General features: G+C 33.5%; 1 protein-coding gene across 1 annotated transcript in view; it reads right to left on the reverse strand.

Annotated features, from left to right (window-relative positions):
- Nucleotides 1–8844, reverse strand: part of LOC149411875 (uncharacterized) — a 358391-nt gene extending 349547 nt beyond the window's left edge. Inside the window, exon 1 of the mRNA XM_089646228.1 lies at nucleotides 8751–8844. The gene's annotated coding sequence lies outside the window, so the exon portion shown is untranslated. The remainder of the gene's footprint in view (nucleotides 1–8750) is intronic.
- Between the last annotated feature and the right edge of the window lie 533 nt (nucleotides 8845–9377).

Consider the following 9377-nt stretch of genomic DNA (forward strand, 5'->3'; position numbering starts at 1 on the left):
TTATTGTATAATTACTTGTACTTTTACCTATCAATAATACTAATAAGATATTGTCAAAGTTTCTTCTATTATGTAAAATTTAATATAAATATCTTTTTAGACAATCATATTCATAAAGTCAGAAACCTTTCACCTTCACAGTCCGTGACATTGTAAATAACTAAATGTGTAAAAGATCTAATCAACTAAGAATTTGTAAACTTTTTAAGGTCATTTCATAAAAATTCTCCAGTTCTAAATAGTCTTAAATTCAAAAGACTTTTAAAATATATGTCAACTCTACTTTTGCCACTAATCACAAAATACATGTAAAATCAACAGCAATGGAGTGTAAAATAGCAAATGTGAAATCAAAAGTAATGGAGTGTGAAATAGCAAATGTAAAATCGATAGTAATGGAGTGTTAAATAGCAAATGTAAAATCAATGGTAATGGATTGTAAAATAGCAAATTTAAAATTAATAGTAATGGAGTGCAAAATAGCAAATGTAAAATCAATTGGAATAGAGTGTAAAATAGCAAATTTAAAATCAATAATCATGGAGTGTTAAATATCAAATGTAAAATCAATAGTAATGGAGTATGAAATTGCAAATGTAAAATCAATAGTAATGGGTGTGAAATAGCAAATGTAAAATCAATAGTAATGGAGTGTAAAATAGCAAATGTAAAATCAATGTCCCGTGTTATTGCTATAGTGTCATATAGCGTATAATAGAAAATAATGTGTATGCCTAAAAATATAAATTAATATTGAACTATGTTATAAAAACACACTACTTACGTGCATATAGTTGCGCGGTTGTATCCAAACCAAGCCATCTCTCTTTTTGTCTTTTTTTTCCATAAGCCATCACACCTTTGGCGAACAAAGCAGCCATATAAAGTTTCAGTGTCAATGAGAATTCCAGTCATAATGCCTCCAAGTACTTTTAAATGCGAATACTGGAGAGATTTTGAGCGAAATGTCTTTTGGCTTGAGACACTTTTATGATAAAACTTAAGTTTTTCCCAGTAATACAACAAATAATACAAACGTCAATCCAAATCAGGGATTTTGAATTAGACATTTCTTTTTGAAGAATGTACGGAGCTTTCTAAGAAGATAATTACCACGCGCTTATATGAGCGAAAGGCTTTTAGAATTTTGACTATATTTTCTTGGAAACATTTGATTATTTTGTTTGAACCACCAAATATTTATTTTTTAATGAAAACTGACCGGTTTCGGAACAACCGTGAATTCTTCAAGGAAAAATATATCGTAACCTAAAATTTGAGGGTGAATATAATATGTTGCTTAAAGTTGGGGTTGTGGACGTGAAAAGGTATTAGTTAATGGTAGCCATACACGTTAGGGTTTGCATGATGGTTATGCATGTACATGCATAACCATCATGCAAACCCTAGTGTGTATGTAAAAAACTGTACAGTTATCGATGCATGTACATGCAACCTAAGAAATATCAAAATAGATATTTTTTCGGTTATGCATGATGGTTATGCATGTACATGCATAACCATCATGCAAACCCTAACGTGTATGGCTACCATAAGAGTGGTGAGGGGAGGGTGGAACGGCGAACGAAGAATATGTCTAAGATGGGACAGTAAAATAATATTTTTTGTTTAGGTGACATAAGTTCCTTAGGAAGGAACGATTGTTCCGAAAAGGGTGACGACATTTTATATATTTATATTTACAAAAACTCCACTTAGGAGTCCCTCAGAAAAGAAACTTAGGATTTCATCTATTGGGATGCTGTGTCGAAGTCTTTTTAGAGGAAGCAAAGACAGGACATTCTGAGAAGGAAACAAATATGAGGCGTGGGTAGGAATCTGGGGGTCAATATGTGCAGGAGTGACGCATGTTTGAAAACATCCCTTCTACTACGGTGCAAGGTGATGAGTCGAGAGAGTCCGGCTTTATAGGTCAAAAGGTCTCCCTCAACAAGTATCCTCCGACCCTGCCCATAACGCAGTAGGTGGGCAAATCCAAGTCAGCAAACATGGAAAACCACCTATGGGAGGGGTATTGCTTATTCAATAAATGGTTCCGAGAGCGGCGGTACCCATAAACGCCTCTTAAATTGCGATAGTATAAATAACTTATAAATAATATATTGTATGATTCTAACGGCTATTTTTTATATACTTGATGAATGAGTTCATTAATCATGAATCACTTCTTCTAGAGCCCTCTCTTTTCGGATGCTAGATACGTCATGGCAATTTTCACATTGAAAGTCTGTAATAACTCGGAACTGCATTTAAAGTAATCATCATGCATAAAAAATAATACTTACATATTATTTTACAGGGGGTGGGAACCAGATGCTTTAGACCACTCTGCTTCAATCTGTTTGAGGTCGTAATCAAAACATAATATATTTATTGTTATTAAGTTTAATTTGTAGAACTCCATTTTAATTTTTATTTTTTATATATTCAATAATATTGTTATTGGGTGTATAAAACAGTTTATTTTTAAACAAGTTCTGCTGTGTAGTTATTATCCCGTGTGACAGCTGTTTCGCCCTCTGAAGGCATTATCAAACTGTGGGTAGCCCACTTACAGAGGATACATTTATATTATTTTTAGATCGGTATTTTAATTTCAATTACTGATTTCTTAATTGATTTCTGAGTAAAATGTTAGAGATTGTTAATGGGTATTACTCCAGTAAAGTTTCCCTAATTACTGTGATGTTTTAGTTTTTATGTTAGTTATTCCCAAACGATGACTCATAGGGTAATTTTAATAGCATAATTAAGTACTTCATAGTGCACTCATATTTGCACTAGGTTTGAACTTCAAACAAATAGTGCACTCATATTTGCACTAGGTTTGAACTTCAAACAAATATGAGTGCACTATGAAATACTTAATAAAGCTAATAAAATAACCCTATAAGTCATCGTTTGGGAATAACTAACATAAAAACATTCAGTCACATTTAAACATTACAGTAATTGGGGAAACTTTACTGGGGTAATAACCATTAATAATTTCTAACATTTTACTCAGAAATAAGAAATCAGTAATTGAAATTAAAATACCTATCTACAAATAATATAAATGTATCATCTGTAAGTGGGCTACCCACAGTTTGATAATGCCTTCAGAGGGCGAAACAGCTGTCACGCTTAATAATAATTACACAGCAGAACTTCTTTAAAAATAAATTGTTTTTATAAATCCAAAAACAATATTATTGAATATATTAAAAAAAAACATAATATTTTTCTCGGACGCTCCCGACCTCTTCTCCACTTTCGTGTTTATTTATTTATTTATTTATACTGGGTTTTACTGATGATCACACTTACGTGAGAACAATCCACTTATAAAAACTCAGTTATTGTACAATTACAAAAATCTACAATTAAATAAAGATACAATAAATTAAATACAGATACATACAATTAAATACAGATACATGCAATTAGAAAACAAAAACATCAAAAAATAAAAATAAAATACACAATCATATACAAGCTCGCTCAAGTAACACATTACATTATACATTATTACAAGTGGTAAGAGGCATAAGAAATACGAGAGGTATGCATAGAGAGAAAATTGACACAATGAATTAGCTAATATTCTTTAATAGCACCAGAACTTTTTTTCTGAATCCGTACAAATTATCGACGAAAATATCTATTTCAGCACACTCTATCTTGTTATATAGTCGACACATCTGGGTCAGAGGGCTAAAGTAGGCGATATTATTTATAAATGTCTTCAGGTGAAAAATATTATGGCGCCTTAAACAATGCGAATTGGGGACATTTATTTTAATATTGCTAAGACATAATGTAGTATCAAGTTGACCGTGAATAATTTTATGTAAACATATGAGATCAGTCAATTGCCTTCTAGTTTTAAGTGTATCAATCTTGAAGTAATCACGACGTACGTCATATGATCTTAGATGGTCATGTAATCCACATTTGAAGGATAACATTCTTAGCATTTTTTTTTAATGGATTCTACAATATTTTCATATTTGCAGTAATGTGGATTCCAAATAGAGCTTCCATATTCAAGTTTACTTCTAATTAAGGCATTTTAAAGAGTTAGAATTGATTGAGGATCTTGGAAAGGTTTACATATTCTATGAATAAATCCCATCATTTTTAATGATTTGCACTTAATGTCGTTAATTTGTATATCAAATATGAATTTAGAATCAAGAGTGATTCCTAGATCTCTTATTGAAGATACTTTTTTGAGAATAATATTATTAATAACATAGGAAAAATCCTTTATAATTCTATTTCTAGTGAAGTTTAAAATGTAACATTTTTCAACATTTAAGTGCATATCATTGACAGTACACCAGTTATTAAGTGTGTGGAGGTCGTTTTGAAGCAGTTGATGATCGGAAACAGACTTGATTTTACGAAAAATTTTAAGATCATCGGCGAAAAAAGCATAATCACAATTTAATTTCGAGCCAAGGTCATTTATGAATATAAGAAAAAGCAGGGGGCCAAGATTTGAACCCTGTGGTACACCGGAAGTTACAATTATAGGGGATGATTTGTATCCATTAATAAGAACTAATTGAGTTCTGTTATACAAATATGATTTCACCCAGCGAAGTAGATCTCCATGTATTCCTATTTGTTCAAGTTTTTTTAATAAGATGGAGTGATTATCAAAAGCTTTTTGAAAATCAGTATAAATTGCATCTACTTGTAATCTTTCATTAAAAAAATTACATACATAATTACAAAATTCCAAAAGATTTGAGTTAATAGATCTTTGAGGAACAAACCCATGTTGCCTAGTGCAGAGAAGGGGCTTAAAATGCGAAAAAATATTTTTATATATCAAAGATTCAAAAACCTTAGCAAAACAGGATAATATACTGATTGGTCTATAATTTTTTACTAAAGATTGGTCTCCCGATTTTAATACTGGTACCACATGTGCTTTTTTCCACAGATCAGGAAAAGTTCCCGTGGTTAGGGATGTATTAAAAATTATAAAAAGCGGTAAACATAAAGAGTCTGCAAAGCAACTGACAAAGAAAGGAGGAATATTATCTGGGCCTGGACCCTTGTTGGAATCTATTTTACTCAAAAAACATTTTATTTCATCTGCACCAATATGTATTTTACCCAAATTGCTTTGATTGTGTTCAGTTATGTTTGGCATTGAACCATTAGTGGATGATTCCGAATTGGTATAAACAGATGAAAAATATTTAGAAAATATGTTTGCTATGTGCTCACCGTCATTTGCGGAAATATCGTTAAGATGCATTACTTTAGGAATACAATTGGTTTTTCGTAATGATTTTGAGTATGACCAGAACACCTTTATGTTACCTTGCAGACCACTTTCGACAGAGTTGATGTATGATTTATAACATTCGCTTTGTATTTTTTTGTAACTTTCCTTAAATAAGAAAATTCTCTATAATCTGACTCGTTACCATGTTTTTTTACCTTAAGTCTAATGCTGTTTTTTTTCTTAAGAAGAGCAATCAAATGCTGATTAAACCAGACAGGATATTGATTTTTTGTTTTAGTAATATATTTTTTAAAGTGTTTGTCAATTATTTCCCATAATTTTTCATAGAACAAGATCACCATACTATTCACATTTTCATTTTTAAAAAGAGTTATCCAATTAACAGATAATAGATCCTGTCGACATTCATGAAAGTTTCCCTTCCTGAAGTTATATTTTGAGTCACTTCTATTGATTTCTAAAAATTGATCTTTATTCTGTTTCACCATTATTTCAAATGAAGGGTAATATTGATCCAATTTGGTTAAGCCTGGTGCTTTATGTATATCTATGTTAACTTTATCAGAGAAAACAAGATCCAATAAATTTTCATTTGTATTTAGTACATTATTGAATTGATACAAGTTGCAAATTGATGAAAGGTTGACAAGACTGTGTGCTTTCATGCTTTTATAATTAGAAGGTGAAAGTACATTATTTTTAAATGAATTGTCAGGTAACCATTTTATTTCGGGCAAATTGAAATCACCAATAATAATAAACTGTGAATTGGAAATTGAATACTTAAAATACAGATCTTGTAATTTTTCAATCTGATTACAATAATTGTCTACAGTTACACTAGGAGGAATATAGAGGATGCAAATAAAGATGAGCGAGTTGGAACGAGATTTAATTACAAGCCCCAAATCTTCATTGTCACTCTCCCATTCCGTTTTTCTGGACACAAGCAGTTTTTTAGAAACGGCGGCTAGAACTCCGCCACCTTCTTTAGACGCAGATTTGGTTGACTCACGATCTCTCCTAAATACTATATATCTGTCATCAAACAGTTCTTCACTAAACACTGTTGACTTCAGCCATGTTTCAGAAAAACAAATAATGTCATAATTATTGATTAAAATTTCATTGCGCACACTTACGGTCTTTGTTCGAATACCCCTCACGTTTTGATATAGTATATTTAATGCATCAACAGCAACTGCCTCGTCATCTTTTTCCGTATGATTAAACGCCATAGTCGATGGTGGAGAGATCCTTCAATAAAACCGCTTTGTACGCCGGGCAGTCCTTATCTCCAGTGGGGTGGGCCCGGGAAACTGCAGGCTTTCCAAAACGTGCGCATGTAGCGCAACTGGGTGCTGCAGCAGCAGCGGGGCAGGCCTCGCGCGCGTGTCCTTCTACACCGCAGTGAGAGCATCTCTTTGTATCTTTGCAGTACTTGTGAGAATGTCCAACCATTTGACAGTTCAGACACACTGTAAGTCCTACAAAGTCACGCACACCGCAAACGGTCCAGTCCACGAATACACGACCTTGTTGCACCAATGCATGACGAATGTTAGCGGGCACCGAGTACACTCTGTGGCAAGACGGTCCGGTTCGAGCTCCAGCCATATGACTAAGTTTGCACTTGGATGCACACTCTTTAAAGTTGTCACCTTCAGAGATTCCAGAGAGGGCATTCTATAAAAATTTCTCATCCGATAGTTCACGGGGCACGTTAAAAAATATTAACCTTGGCTGCCTCCTAACTGGAAGACGGGCACTCAGCAAGTCAGAGCTGGATATAACAGGATCATTTAAAAGCCTTTCTTGTTCCTGGCTGCTGGCAGTGTGGATAATGACTCCTTTGTTTTTTATGTTTTTTACTCCCGCTATCCTCACTCCTAATTGCGATGGCTTAACGATGTCCTTAATAATTTTTTTAGTCCCATCGCTATCATCGACCCCCGGTAGTTTGGGAAAAAAACATACGGATGGTCTTGGTTTCCCTATTTTGATACTGGTACGAGTGAGTGGTGGAGGCACTGGGAGTTTTTTCTTTGTAACTTCAGCAAATGAAAGGCTAGCCTCTGTTGCATCAGCCACACGGCGCATTACTGGACCCAGATCTGATTCAAGCTGTTGAATTTTGTCCAGCAGCTGTTTTGTATAATTTTCAGCCATTGTTTTCTCGGCCTGCAAGACCTTGATATTAGCTAGGGCCGAATTAAGGTCTCCTCTAAGCTCTTCCTTCTCCAGCAAAAGTTGGGCAACGGAACCGAGAACATTTGTCACGTTTCTCGATACTTTGAGCTGCTGCTCTTTAGACACTTTGGATGGCTTTTCAGCCAATGCGTCCTGTAAGGCTTTTAGGGCAATTTGAGTCCCGGATAATATTTTATGTCCTGATACATGACTCAGGTCAGGGTTATTTTCGGCTTCAATCTCATCAGCGTCGGAGTCCGATTCTTCAGACTGGGAGGTGTAAGGGGAAGCAATTATATGGCTTTTAACAGAGTTCTTTTTTTTCCCCATAATTTTAAAACATATGCATCAACGGCAAAGGTTAAACGAAGTATTTTTTTAAATAAAATAATTATTTTCGATTTGTTAGAATGCAGAAGTTATTTAAAATTTCAAAACACTATGACAACCAATTGGAGCCTAGAAAAGTGAGCTCATAATCAAAGACAACCAATTGGAGCCCAGAAAAGTGAGCTCATAATCAAAGGCAGCCAATGAACGCACTTGTTGTTGTAAATATCACTTGGTAGGTAGGTACTTCTGTTAGTGAAACAATTATTTTGGATGATTAGTTTATAACTTTAAAAATGTGCTTAAAAGCAAATGATTTAAGAGATAACACTTCCACAAGTTGAACTTTCGTTGTTTTTCACGATAGATAGTCTTTTACTTTCGGCGGATTAGTTAAACTTGTGTTTTTCTCAGTATAAATAACAGCTTGACAGAACACGACAGGTACTTTACGTACGAAATGAGTATAAATTTTGTTAAAATTATTTAAGTAGTTACCTACGATGAATTTTAATAAAACTATAAAAGCACTACCCTGATTAATTTTTGGTTATTATACCGTGTTCGCTTCCTCATTCTTTAGCCAATCTGTCTTTTTGAAATCATATGAATAATAAATAGGACGACGACGGGGCCGAACTTAATAGTTATCTGTAATCGGTATTAGACGGCTGCACCAAAACTAAACCCAGAAAATCACATTAAGAGGCTCATTAACACACGTATTATCACAATCTACACTTACCTCTTTATGATTACACTATAACGTTGTCCCAAACCTTCCTTAAATAACCCAAAAATTAAAAAATTTGTACATGAAAATTTAAATCATATGTATTAACACTAGAACGACTGGGTACTGCTCCATACCTTTTAAAACCACGACCGTCATATTGACGGCTGATCACATGAGTGTAATTTTACGCATAATATAAAATAAATAATTAATGAAATTGCTTACTTTATAAAATTAGGTACACCTTTGGTAGAGTATAATGTACAAAAACACAACGAAACGATTATTCGGCGACTTGAAATAAGTGCGCAAAGATCAACATGAGATAGCATACTGACAATTGACACCAATTGAGACCAATCGACGTACAGATCGAGATCAGAGAGATTAGTACTATCATTTTGCGCGGTAGAATGGATATGTTATAAACGTAGAGGAAAAAGTTTGTAAACAAACTCAGCTTAGTGGTCCTAACCGTCACATTGACGGCGGAGGTCTTTGTAGGTATAAAAAATTATATTATAAAATTAAATAAGTGACGTATCTGTTAATAAACTTGAATCGAAATATCTTCACATTATTTCGGGCAGCCGTCAAAATGACGGCTACGATCTATCTAGTGGGTATCTATGTTAAAAAATAATAATATGAACGCTTTATAAATTTATCACAATAAAATTGATGAATAATGTTCCTCGCGCAAGCCTGCAATCATTTATCTTTTTTCTTTATTAATATGTATAAAAAAATTGGATTTATTACTTTCGTAACACTTACGGGACCGGAGACTAGTTACATAAAACTCTCAAATCTCTAGGGCGTTTACTTCATCACTTATCTTAAAAAACACGT

The sequence above is a fragment of the Hesperophylax consimilis genome, chromosome 24 (genome assembly GCF_061612785.1).
Source record: "Hesperophylax consimilis isolate HC1 chromosome 24, BYU_Hcon_1.0, whole genome shotgun sequence".
Taxonomy (NCBI): Eukaryota; Metazoa; Arthropoda; class Insecta; order Trichoptera; family Limnephilidae; genus Hesperophylax; species Hesperophylax consimilis.